Source organism: Bufo gargarizans, chromosome 3 (assembly GCF_014858855.1).
Source record: "Bufo gargarizans isolate SCDJY-AF-19 chromosome 3, ASM1485885v1, whole genome shotgun sequence".
Lineage (NCBI taxonomy): Eukaryota > Metazoa > Chordata > Amphibia > Anura > Bufonidae > Bufo > Bufo gargarizans.
In genome coordinates this window covers 122,691,648-122,704,289 of record NC_058082.1, presented here as the reverse complement: position 1 = coordinate 122,704,289, position 12,642 = coordinate 122,691,648, and positions in this window count along the sequence as shown.

The window sequence follows — 12,642 nt, the reverse complement described above, 5'->3', positions numbered from 1 at the left end:
GGGGTACGCGATTCAGAGGGAAGAGGACAGATTTGGACCAGTTTATCTCATATCTGGCCACTTGGCCGAACTCGTCTATAATTTGCATGACATGTGGAACATTTCTCCACCCATCGTTTAAGTAGAGTAATACGTCATCCGCATATAGACTGATCTTGTCCCCCCCCCCCCCCCCCTTCCTCTGAATCCCACAATTCCCTCATTTGCTCTGATCCTACAGGCCAGGGGCTCCATGAAGATTGCAAAAAGCAATGGGGAGAGTGGGCAGCCCTGCCGGGTACCACGCTGCAAGCAGATGGCAGGGGAAATTACCCCATTGATGTTAATTCTGGCCACTGTATAGCATTCTGACCCATCCAATAAAGTTTTCCCCCAAGTTCATTTTATACATGGTCTAACAGAGAAAGGACCACTCCACCCTGTCAAAAGCCTTGGCAGCGTCCAAGGACAGGATGGAGCGGTCCTCCCCCCCACCTGCACATTCAAAAGGGTGCGCCGTATATTTGTCTGAATCTGCCGCCCGGGGATGAACCCTGTCTGATCTATATGTACTAGCCCCGTTATTACCTTTTTTAACCTATTTGCAAGGACTTTAGCGATTATCTTATAATCTGAGTTGAGGAATGATATAGGTCGATAGGCCTCTACTTTGTTTCCATCCTTCCCTTTCTTCAAAATCAGTGTAATAGTTGCCTCCATTAAAGACGGGTAATTTCCCAATGGTATAGGATTCATTCAGTACTTCCAGTAACCCCGGTAGGAGGATCCCCGCGTGGCTCTTATATATGCCAAACGGAAGCCCATCCGACCCAAGAACTGGAGAGCCCTGAATTCCCATTACGACCTCTTGCAGCTCTCCTAAAATGATCTCATTCTTAAAAATACTGAATACTGAATGTTTTTGCAGAGGGAGTGGTGCTCGTAGGAGGAGACTTCAATGTGGCACTTGAACCGGATGTAGATATAGCCCCTTCTCCCAGAAACAATGGAGAAAATTAAAAATGGCTTTAGCAGACGCACACCTAGTAGATATGTGGAAACTTACACACCCTATGGAAAAAGACTTTACATACTATTCCTCAGTACATACCTCTTATCACCATATTGATTATTTCTTTCTTTCAGAAGCACATGTACAGTCAGTACGCAAGGTAGAAATATATATAATAGTGATCTCAGATCATGCCCCAGTTAAAATGACGTTAGCTCTAAACTGCCTTCCACAAAGATCCTGGTCATGGAGACTAAATGACACTCTTTTAGAGTCAGATACAAATGTTAAAAAGATAAGCAAGACACTGAAAGATTTTTTTGAAATAAAGACAAATGCAGACACACCTATTGCTACAATATGGGAAGCTCATAAGGCTGACATAAGGGGGGAATTGATAGCTCTTGGCACATATGTCAAAAAACAAAGGACCAAGACATTAAATTCTTTAATGGAGCAAATTCACACAATAGAAAAAAGGCGCAAACAACAAAAAAAGACTCACAATTAAAAGACTTGATTATTCTTAGACAGAAAGTAAAAGATCTCCTTAATATAAGAGCAGCGAAGTCCTTACAACTACTAAAATATAAATACTATGCACATGGAGATAAGGGAAACAAAGTGATGTCTCAGTTAATAAAAAAAAAAAAGGAGAGAAAACATTAATCTCCGCTGTAAACACCTCAGGGTCACACAAAGCTACCACTACTCCATTAATTGCCAAATCCTTTCAAGAATTTTGCACCAAACTTGATTGCAACCCAACTAACTAGACAGTCACAACAGAGAACCCTTCAATTTTAATAACTTCATTTCTGGAATCTATCACCGCACCTAAACTATCTAAAGATGAGAAGTCTTCCCTCCTGCACCCCTTTACCACTACGGAAATTGAGAAGGTTTTAAACTCTATACCTTCAGGTAAAAGTCCAGGGCCAGATGGTCTCCCAATCATATATTACAAAAAATTTAGAACCATACTAATGCCTTGTTTCCTGGAGGTATGCAATTCCCTTCTACTGGGTACTCCCTTACATGCACAAATGTTGAGAGCACACATTACTATATTACACAAAGAGGGCAAAGATCCAGAAGAGTGTGGCATCTATAGACCTATATCACTTCTTAATTGTGATTTCAAATGATGGTCGAAGCTTCTTGCACATAGAATAGCCCCTCTTTTGCCTTCTTTAATCGATCCTGAGCAGGTGGGATTTGTATCCGGGAGAGAGGAAAAACATAACGTATGGAGAATAGCCCATGCTATACATGCAGCTACACAGAAGAAATGGCCCCGTCTCTTGTTAGGTACAGACGCAGAGAAGGCGTTCGATAGGGTAAAATGGGAATTCATAAGAGAGACGTTAAAGAAATTTGACTTCCCTCCCCAATTTGTGGATGCCATTTTTACCCTATACTCCCATCCATCTGCCCAAGTAATGATAAATGGAACACTTTCAGAACAGTTCCTAATTACAAATGGAACGCATCGCTGTCCCCGTCACTTTTTATCCTTTGTATGGAAGTTCTATTACTTAAAATAAGACAAACAGAACAGATTAAGGGCTTCACTCTAGGTAAATTTTCACACAAAACTGCAGCATTTGCGGATGACTTATTGATATTGGTCTCTAATCCAGCAGACTCATTATCGGAGATAATGCAGATTTTTGAAACATATGGTAAAGTCTCCAACTTCAAAATAAACTATTTAAAATCAGAAGCCTTAAATATCTCAGTAAATCCTAAATCTCTCAAAAAAGTAAAAGAGCCATCCCCCTTCAAATGGCCTGCTTCCACCATACAATACTTAGGGGTTGTTATCTTCAGAACCCAAGCGATCGTTTAATTTAAACTATAAACCTCTTTTATCGAAAATTAACACATACCTAACCTCTTTACAGATCCCCTATATGTCGTGGTTTGGTAGGAAAAATCTTCTTTCTACCTATGTCTTCCCTAAGATCCTTTATATTCTACAAACTCTTTGATTAAAGATACCGAATAAGTTTTTCATAGAGTTTAGAAAAATGTTCACCACCTTTTTGTGGAAAAGTAAGAAACCAAGACTCACTTATTCTTACTTAACACAAAAGAAAAATAAGGGGGGAATTGCATTACCAGATCTTGCTTTATACTATAGATCTATACAATTGGCCAGATGGGCTTTACTGGCAAATACTAATGTGGTCACTCCTTATTTAGATATTGAATGACATCTAATGGGCCTTTATGTAGACAGTGGTTTATGGTTAAATATATTACCTGTAAAAGCTAACACAGAACTCAGTGAATTAACTAGATGTATGGTAAAAGTGTGTAGTACTACTTCTCTTCTCCCCCAGTCCCATAAAGGACTGTTCAAACTAGCTCCATTGTCCATACTGCCTAAAGTTTTAGATAAAAAAATGGGACCCAAAAGGAAGCTGGTGGTTATACTTGAAGGGAATAAAGATAGCCACCCTGTTAGACAAAGAAAATATTCCATCATTAATAGAGCTATACAACACACATAACCTGGGCACATCTCTCTCGTTATACCAATTAGAATTCACACACTGTTTTTTAAAAATGAGGTCAAAGGTATCCTTACCCAGGCTCGGAATGGCCCACAGGGGTATAGGGGAATCGCCCGGTGGGCCCCTAGACTTCCACCCCCTGCACAAGTGGCACATAACACATTAGATTTAGTACACTACATACATATATTCAATGTACAGCACCTCAACCAGCTTATGTTCATATAAAAAAACTTGTTAGATTATTTATTATATTTGAATGTATCTATACGATGGGCCCCCAAAATAAATTTTACTGGTGGTACCTAGGTACCCCAGTCCGACTCCTTTTGGACCCCACATGGTTGGAAAATCTGACCCTGTTTCCCACCCTACCCAAGAAAATGATCTCACTAATTTATAAGAATTTATTGGAAAATAAGGCCTCATCCAAACCACATTTTATTCTACAATGGGAGAAGGAACTAGACAGAACATTTTCAAAGGAAGAAACTGAGTATATTCTAGCACATGCATCTGGCTACTCTAGGTGCATACGATTCCAAGAAAATCCCTTTAAAGCAAGTGAGGATGCGGTGCGATTTTCACGCACGGTTGCTAGGAGACGATCGGGATGGAGACCCGATCATTATTATTTTCCCTTATAACATGGTTATAAGGAAAAATAGCATTCTGAATACAGAATACAAAATACAATAGCGCTGGAGGGGTTAAAAAAAATTACAAATAATTTAACTTGCCTTAATCCACTTGATCGCGCAGCCTGGCTTCTCTTCTGTCTGTCTTCTGTGTTGTGTGGAGGAACAGGACCTGTGGTGACATCACTCCGGTCATCACATGATCCATCACCATGGTAAAAGATCACGTGATGGATCATGTGATGACCGGAGTGACGTCACCACAGGTCCTGTTCCTCCACACAGCTAAGATGCAGACAGAAGAGATGCCGGCTTCACGATCAAGTGGACTAAGGCGAGTTAAATTTTTATTTTTTAACCCCACCAGCGCTATTTTACTATGCATTCTGTATTCAGAATGCTATTATTTTCCCTTATAACCATGTTATAAGGGAAAATAATACAATCTACAGAACACCGATCCCAAGCCCGAACTTCTGCAAAGAAGTTCGGGTTTGGGTACCAAACATGCGCGATTTTTCTCACGCACGAAAAAGTCGCGTGTGTTCCCGCAATGCACCCGCAAATTTTCCCGCAACGCCCGTGTGAAAGAGGCCTTAGACAAACACGATTTTTCAGCTCCTGAACAGTAAGATAAGGATTAGAAATGGATAGTTATTGAAACTATATTTTAAAATGCTTTGACATGGTTTTGTAACTGTAGATTAGGCAAAACTGTTCGTCGTCATGTAAGATTTGTAATTTGATATTGTACATTGTGTTATTTGGAGTTTTTTTGTTGTTCTTGAAAACTTAAATTTCAATAAAAAGAGATTACAGAAAATCGCAGCATGTTCAATATTCTGTGTTTTTCATGCAACGCTGGCCCCATAGAAGTGAAAGGGGCGGCGTAAAAATCGCATCGCATCTGCAAGCAATTGTGGATGCAGTGCGTTTTTCACAGATGGTTGCTAAGAAATGTTATTTGTATACCCACCTAAGGCCCCTTTCACATGAGCAAGAATTCCACGCGGGTGCAATGCGTGATGCAAACGCATTGTGCCCGCACGGAATCCGGACCCATTCATTTGAAATGAGGCTGTGTACATGTGCGTTGGTTTTCACGCATCACTTTTGTGTTGCGTGAAAATAGCAGCATATTCTATATTCTAGAAGTGAATGGGGCTGCATGAAAATCGCATCCGCAAGCAAGTGCAGATGTGATGCGATTTTCAAGGATGGTTGCTAACCGATGATGTTTGTAAACATTCTGTTTTTTATCACGCGCGTGCAAAACACATAAAATTGCATTGCACCTGCGCGATGAATAACTGAACGCGATCGCAAACAAAACTGAATGAACTTGCTTGCGAAATCGTGCATTTTTCACTGAAAGCATCCGGACCGCTCGCGCTCGTCTGCAAGGGGCCTTATACTGTGTTTCTAATGGATTTTATGGAACATGCTCACTATAACCTGATGATTTTATCATTTTCGCAGGATGATGGATTTCTTCTTGTGATATATTTGGGTGCTATTTCAGCATGTCCATGCAATATCATTCTTAGAAGATAGAAGTAAGGCTACCTTTATATCTCTGGCAAAACACATTACCATGGCACCATCAGATCCCCATTGACTATAATAGGATCTGACGGCTTTCCAGCATAAATACTGGCTTTAGCCGGAGGTATTTGTCTGGCCAAAAGCCGGCATTTATGCTGAAAAGCTGTCGGATTTCATTACAGTCAATGGGGAGCTGGTGGCGTCCAGCTATGCCAGATACGGCAACTTGGTAGTATGCTCCTCTGCCAGACCAGACTTCTGGAGTTATGTGCTGGAGATGTGAAACTACCCTTAGGTTGATTCCTTCCATTGTACACTACACTTACAGACCTTGGGGCCACACGTATCTAAACAAACAAGCAAAGAGGAACAACCAATCAAATCTGATGCCTTTGTGGCATCAACCGAGAATAAGACCCAGTTACTTTCTTGTAATGTGCTATATTAGACTACTGATAGAACACTCCTGATTTTGGTGGATATGCACCATATGGAGAAAAGTATTGGGCCCTGGGTCTCAGGCCTCTTGCGGTCCGCAAAAAAACAGATCCGCAAAAATACGGATGACGTCCGTGTGCATTCCGTTTTTTGCAGAACAGAACAGCTGGACCCTGATAGAACAGTACTATCCATGGTCCGTTATGTGGACAATAATAGGACATGGTCCATCTTTGAACGAAACTGAAAAACGGAAGGCATACGGAGTACCTTAGTTTTTTTTTCCGAATCCATTGAAATGAATGGTTTCGTATGCGGAACGAAAAAAACTGAAAATAAACGGAAAAAATAAACATTCGTGTGCAAGAGGCCTTAGGCCTTCTGCACACGAACATTGTTTTTTCCGTTTCCGTTATGTTTTATGCGTTCTGTATATGGACCATATACAAAACCATTTGTTTCAATGGATTCGCAGTTTCCAAAATGGGGTCACTTTTTTGAGTTTCTACTCTAGGGGTGCATCAGGGGGGGTTACATGATGTAAAAAAATTAGTCCAGCAAAATCTGCCTTCCAAAAACCATATGGCGTTCCTTTCCTTCTGCACCCTGCCGTGTGCCCATACAGCAGTTTATGACCACATATGGGGTGTTTCTGTAAACTACAGAATCAGGGCCATAAATATTGTTTGGCTGTTAACCCTTGCTTTGTAACTGGAAAAAATTCTTAAAATGGAAAATCTGCCAAAAAAGTGAAATTTTGAAATGTTATCTTTATTTTCCATTAATTCTTGTGGAACACCTAAAGGGTAAACAAAGTTTGTAAAATCCGTTTTGAATACCTCGAGGGGTGTAGTTTGTAAAATGGGGTCATTTTTGGGTGGTTCCTATTATGTAAGCCTCACAAAGTGACTTCAGACCTTAACTGGTACTGAAAAAGTGGTTTTTTTCAAATTTTTGGAAAAATTTCAAGATTTGCTTCTAAACTTCTAAGCCTTGTAACGTCCCAAAAAATAAAATGGCATTCACAAAATGATTCAAACATGAAGTAGACATATGGGGAATGTAAAGTAATAACTATTTTTGGAGGTATTACTATCTATTATAAAAGTAGAGAAACTAAAATTTGGAAATTTGCTAATTTTTTTCACATTTTTGGTAAATTTTGATTTTTTTTATAGATAAAAAATACATTTTTTGACTCAATTTTACCACGGTCATGAAGTACAATATGTGACGAGAAAACAATCTCAGAATGGCCTGGTCAAGTAAAAGCGTTTTAAAGTTATCACCACATAAAGGGACACGTCAGATTTGCAAAAAATGGCCTGGTCCCTAAGGTGAAAAATGGCCCAGTTCTTAAAGGGTTAAACTAATACTTTATTGAAGCACCTTTAGATTTTATTACAGCACTCAGTCTTTTTGGGCATGAGTCTATCAGCATGGCACATTTTGACTTGGCAAGATTTGCCCACTCTTCTTTGCAAAAACACTCCAAATCTGTCAGATTGCGAGGGCATCTCCTGTGCACAGCCCTCTTCAGATCACCCCACAGATTTTCAATCGGATTCAGGTCTGGGCTCTGGTTGGGCCATTCCAAAACTTTAATCTTCTGGTGAAGCCATTCCTTTGTTAATTTGGATGTATGCTTTGGATCGTTGTTATGCTGAAAGATAAAGTTCCTCTGCTTTCTAGCAGAAGCCTGAAGGTTTTGTGCCAATATTGACTGGTATTTGGAACTGTTCATATTTCCCTCTAGCTTAACTAAGGCCCCAGTTCCAGCTGAAGAAAAACAGCCCATTGGCATGATGCTGCCACCACCATGCTTCACTGTGGGTATGGTGTTCTTTTGGTGATGTGCAGTGTTGTTTTTGCGCCAAACATATCTTTTGGAATTATGGCCAAAAAGTTCATCAGACCATAACGCCTTTTCCCACATGCTTTTGGGAGACTTCAGATGTGTTTTTGCAAAATGTAGCCTGGCTTGGATGTTTTTCTTCGTAAGAAAGGTCTTTTGTCTTGCCACTCTACCCCATAGCCCAGACATATGAAGAATACGGGAGATTGTTGTCACCTGTACCACAGCCAGTACTTGCTAGATATTCCTGTAGCTCCTTTAATGTTGCTGTAGGCCTCTTGGTAGCCTCCCAGACCAGTTTTCTTCTCATCTTTTCATAAATTTTGGAGGGATGTCCAGTTCTTGGTAATGTCACTATTGTGCCATATTTTCTCCACTTGATGATGACTGTCTTCACTGTGTTCCATAGTACCGGTATATCTAATGCCTTGGAAATTCTTTTGTACCCTTCTCCTGACTGATACCTTTTAACAATGAGATCCCTCTGATGCTTTGGAAGCTCTCTGTGGACCATGGCTTTTGCTGTGGGATGTGACTGAAGAAAATATCAGGAAAGACCAACTAGAGCAGCTGAACTTTATTTGGGGTTAATCAGAGGCACTTTACATGATGGCTGGTGTATGCTGACTCCTATTTAACATGATTTTGAATGTGATTGCTTAATTCTGAACACAGATACATCCCCAGTTATACATCCCCATACACTTATGCAACCACATTATTTTTTCTTCCCTCCACCTAAAAGATTTCAGTTTGTTTTTCAATTGAGTTGTACAGTTTATAGGTCACATTAAAAGGTGGAAAAAGTTCTGAAATGATTTATCTTTGTCATTTTTTTTTTATAGCACAGAAACCTAGACTTTTATATCCACTCTTATTGTAGACCTCCTATATCTGATGCCAGCATGGTTATCTGGAAAGCCATTGTGCTGTAGCTCCATCTTCTAATACCTAATCAGGGGTTGATGCCATTGAGCCTTGCTCCTTTATTTTAAAGGTCTATGCATTTTTTTTTATATTGCTGCTATTTTTTTGTTACTCTGGTCTCCTGATGAACCGGCCTGCTGTGAAAGTCAGGTAAACATGTAGGGACACCCAGAAATAACATTTGGAGGGTTCCTGTAGAGGTGAGTGAGGGTTTAGCCACCATGAGGTGGGGTCGCCCTTTTTTGGGTGGGTGCTCTCCCTGTAGGCAGGAGCAATAAAGGGACATATTAGGGACAGGGGTAGCTGTTCCCGATACTAGTCCAGACCACCTCCTCAGAGTGTGCACCTGAAATGGGTTATGAATGTCATGTGACCCCACCTGATCAACCGAGTATGGTCATCGCTTAACCCCAGTAGGTAGGAAGAATCGGATATACTGGTCATCCCGACAGTATCCAACTTGTATCATATTAGGTGACCATTTTGGGGGGCAAATCAATTATTTTCTGTGTTATTGCTTTGTATATGGGGGTTCATATTGCAGTTTTATTAGGTTCTAATAAAAGTAGATTTTTAATCCGAGGGTTTTTCTATGGTGACTTGACACAATATAGAAGATGCTGCGATTTTTCCTGAACGCAGAAATGATGCATGCAAAGCAATGCTCAGGTTCACAGACCTATTGAAATTAATTGGTCAGGATTCAGTCCGCATGTTATAGGTTTTCCTTTACGCATAGCACCCGGAGGGAAATAGCGCTTGTGTGAAACCAGCATGTTCTATATTGTGCCTTTTTTTTTTTTTACGTAGCTCTGGTTCCATAGAAGTAGATGGCACTTGTGTGAAAAACGGAAGGCATCCAGTTGCAATGCATTTTTTTTTATTATGGTTGCTAGGTGAGGTAAAGTGTTATTCTTCAGTTTTTCAACACGCATATGAAAAACACATCCAAACTGGATACAATCTGGACGGAAAAAACGCACACATTGAACGAAATCATAGACAAAACTGACTGAACTTGTCTGCAAACCCAGAGGTTTTTTTTCCTGAACAGATTCTGACACAATCCATATCACTCGCGTGAAGGAGCTCAAAACCACGAGACATGGCTTCACACGCAGCCTGTGAGAATCCCATAGACTGCAACAGTGTTCTATCGAAGTCTATGGTACAAGGAGGCCCACGAAAAAGTAGCCCTTCTCCAATATCTTCAAATCCAACTGCCTAATAGTACATCTGTCTTAGTGGTCACTGAGGAAGGGGCAACGTTGGGTCCCGAAACGCGTTTGGTGAAAGACCCCCCAGATCAACCACTTGAACTACATGCTGGAACTATAAAGGCTGTTTTCCACTCAAAATTTGAGTACTCCGTGAGTAACCAAGTCCTGACACGCCGGCGGCTAAAGCACACAGCGCGAGGATACAAAGTATCGTGTTCGATTTAGGCTACATTCACACGTCAGTATTTTTCTATATCCTGAATTTCGGTCCGTTTTTTGCGGATCCGTTGTTCCTGGAAATGTTTCTGTATGTCATCCGTTTTTTGCGGATCCGCAAAAAACGGAAACATGTATAAATTTCAATAAGCAAATAAAGTTGTTTGGATTTCTTTGAAAAAAAAATTGAAAAAAAAAAAAAAAATAGTTTCTGTTTGCAGGATTTAATTTCCAGGAACGGAATCCGCATAAAACGGATGACATACGAATGTCTTCCATTTTTTGCGGATCCATTGACTTTGTATTGTACCAGGATCCGATTTTTGCGGAAAAGAATAGGACATGTTTTATATTTTTTCGGACATGCGGAACGGAACAACGGAAACGGACAGCACACATTGTGCTGTCCGATTTTTTTCAGGACCCATTGAAAATGATTGGGTCCAGATCTGTTCCGCAAAAAACGGAACAGATCAGGAAAGAAAAAACGGACATGTGAATGGACCCTTAAGCCGACGTGGGACAAAGCAATCCGAGTCTCAGGGAATACCGGCTCTTAGAAACTACGGAGTGGTACCAAGAGTACCTCAGAGGCACGGTAGTGGAAGCCTGAAAGTTCAACAGCCACAGTACGATTTTTTGTCCGCAAGTGCATCAGCAGAAAAATCAGCGCTGCGCAGTGAGTTCAGCGGTACGCTGCGATAATACACTCACCAAGGGATAACTATCCAAACTGTAGTACCTCAAATCCTTGAGAGGGAAATTGAAGTGTGGGCTAAAAAGGACTTTTTAAGAAGATTAACTGTAGCTACAAGATCGGTATTAGCGACTAGTCTGGATCCAACCCCATTGTTCATATACTCTTATGGACTTGTCAGTCTTATAGTCATATTGTGGTATTTTATATTTTAGTGATTTATTGCACAATTTTAGGTAGTATTTTAGTGTTATATATAAATTCCATCAATGTCCAGTTATATCGTTTTAGAAGTATTGTTTTACAAGTCATGATTATGCGTCTATATGTCCAATAAATTGTATGATTCCACATAAAGTGAGAGTGCCCAGTATTTTTATCTATACTTTGTTCTATAGTCTGCTTTCTTCACGCAGCTCTGGCCCCATAGAAGTGAACGGGGCTTCAGTGAAAAACGCATTAAATCCAGATATAACCTGGATGTAGTCCGGGTGCCATGCGTTTTTCACTTAGGGCTGCTAGAAGATGTTTATAAACCTTCAATTATTTTTTACACGCGTGAAAAACGCACCAAAACACATTGCATCAGCGTGGAAAAAAAAACAAATGCTGAACACAGACAAAACTGACTGAACATGCTTGCAAAATGGCGCGAGTCTCGCTGAACGCACCCTGAGCCGATCTGCATTGTTCATGTGGATGAGGCCTAAGGCTCCTTTCACATCTGCGTCTGAAGCGCCATTCGAGGCTACCGTCACAGAAATTGTGGACTTTTTCTTCTCCACTAAAAATTGCTCTTACGAATGGATCCCATTATAGTCAAATAATCAAAGTTTGTTCTTCTGCTCCGAAAGTAAACAAGCACTGATGTGAAGCAGCCTGAGGGGACTACAAATTACTGTACATATTAAAAAAATGCAAAAAATTCCAAACACCCACTTCCAAGTTTACATATAGGAAGAAAGAATAAATAATTAAAGGGTTTCTACCACTTCGCTGCACATATTTAGCTGTCAGACACTAGCGATCCGCTAGTGTCTGCTCTGCCCAACCATCCTAATATAATTGCTTTTGGGGCAGCCGTTTTGCTAAAAAAATAACTTTTATTAATATGCTAATGAGCCTCTAGGTGCTATGGGGGCTCCGTCTACCTTCAGAAACTGCCGCCGCCCAGTGCGTCCCTCCAGCCCGCCCATCTCCTCCTGAATGCGATCCTCCTTGTGAGCGCCTGTATTCGGCGCATCTCCACTGCGCCTGTTCCTCGGAGCACTATGGCGTCATCGCGCAGGCGCAGTGGAGATGTCTGAGCAAAGAAGCGGTCAGACATTCACTGGAGGATCGCATTCAGGAGGAGATGGGCGGGCTGGAGGGACGCGCTGGGCGGCGGCAGTTTCTGAAGGTAGACGGAGCCTCTAGGTGCTAATGACGCCCCAATAGCACCTAGAGGCTCATTAGCATATTAATAAAAGTTCTTTTTTTAGCAAAACGGCTGCCCCAAAAGCAATTATATTAGGATGGTTGGGCAGAGCAGACACTAGCGGATCGCTAGTGTCTGACAGCTAAATATGTGCAACGAAGTGGTAGAAACCCTTT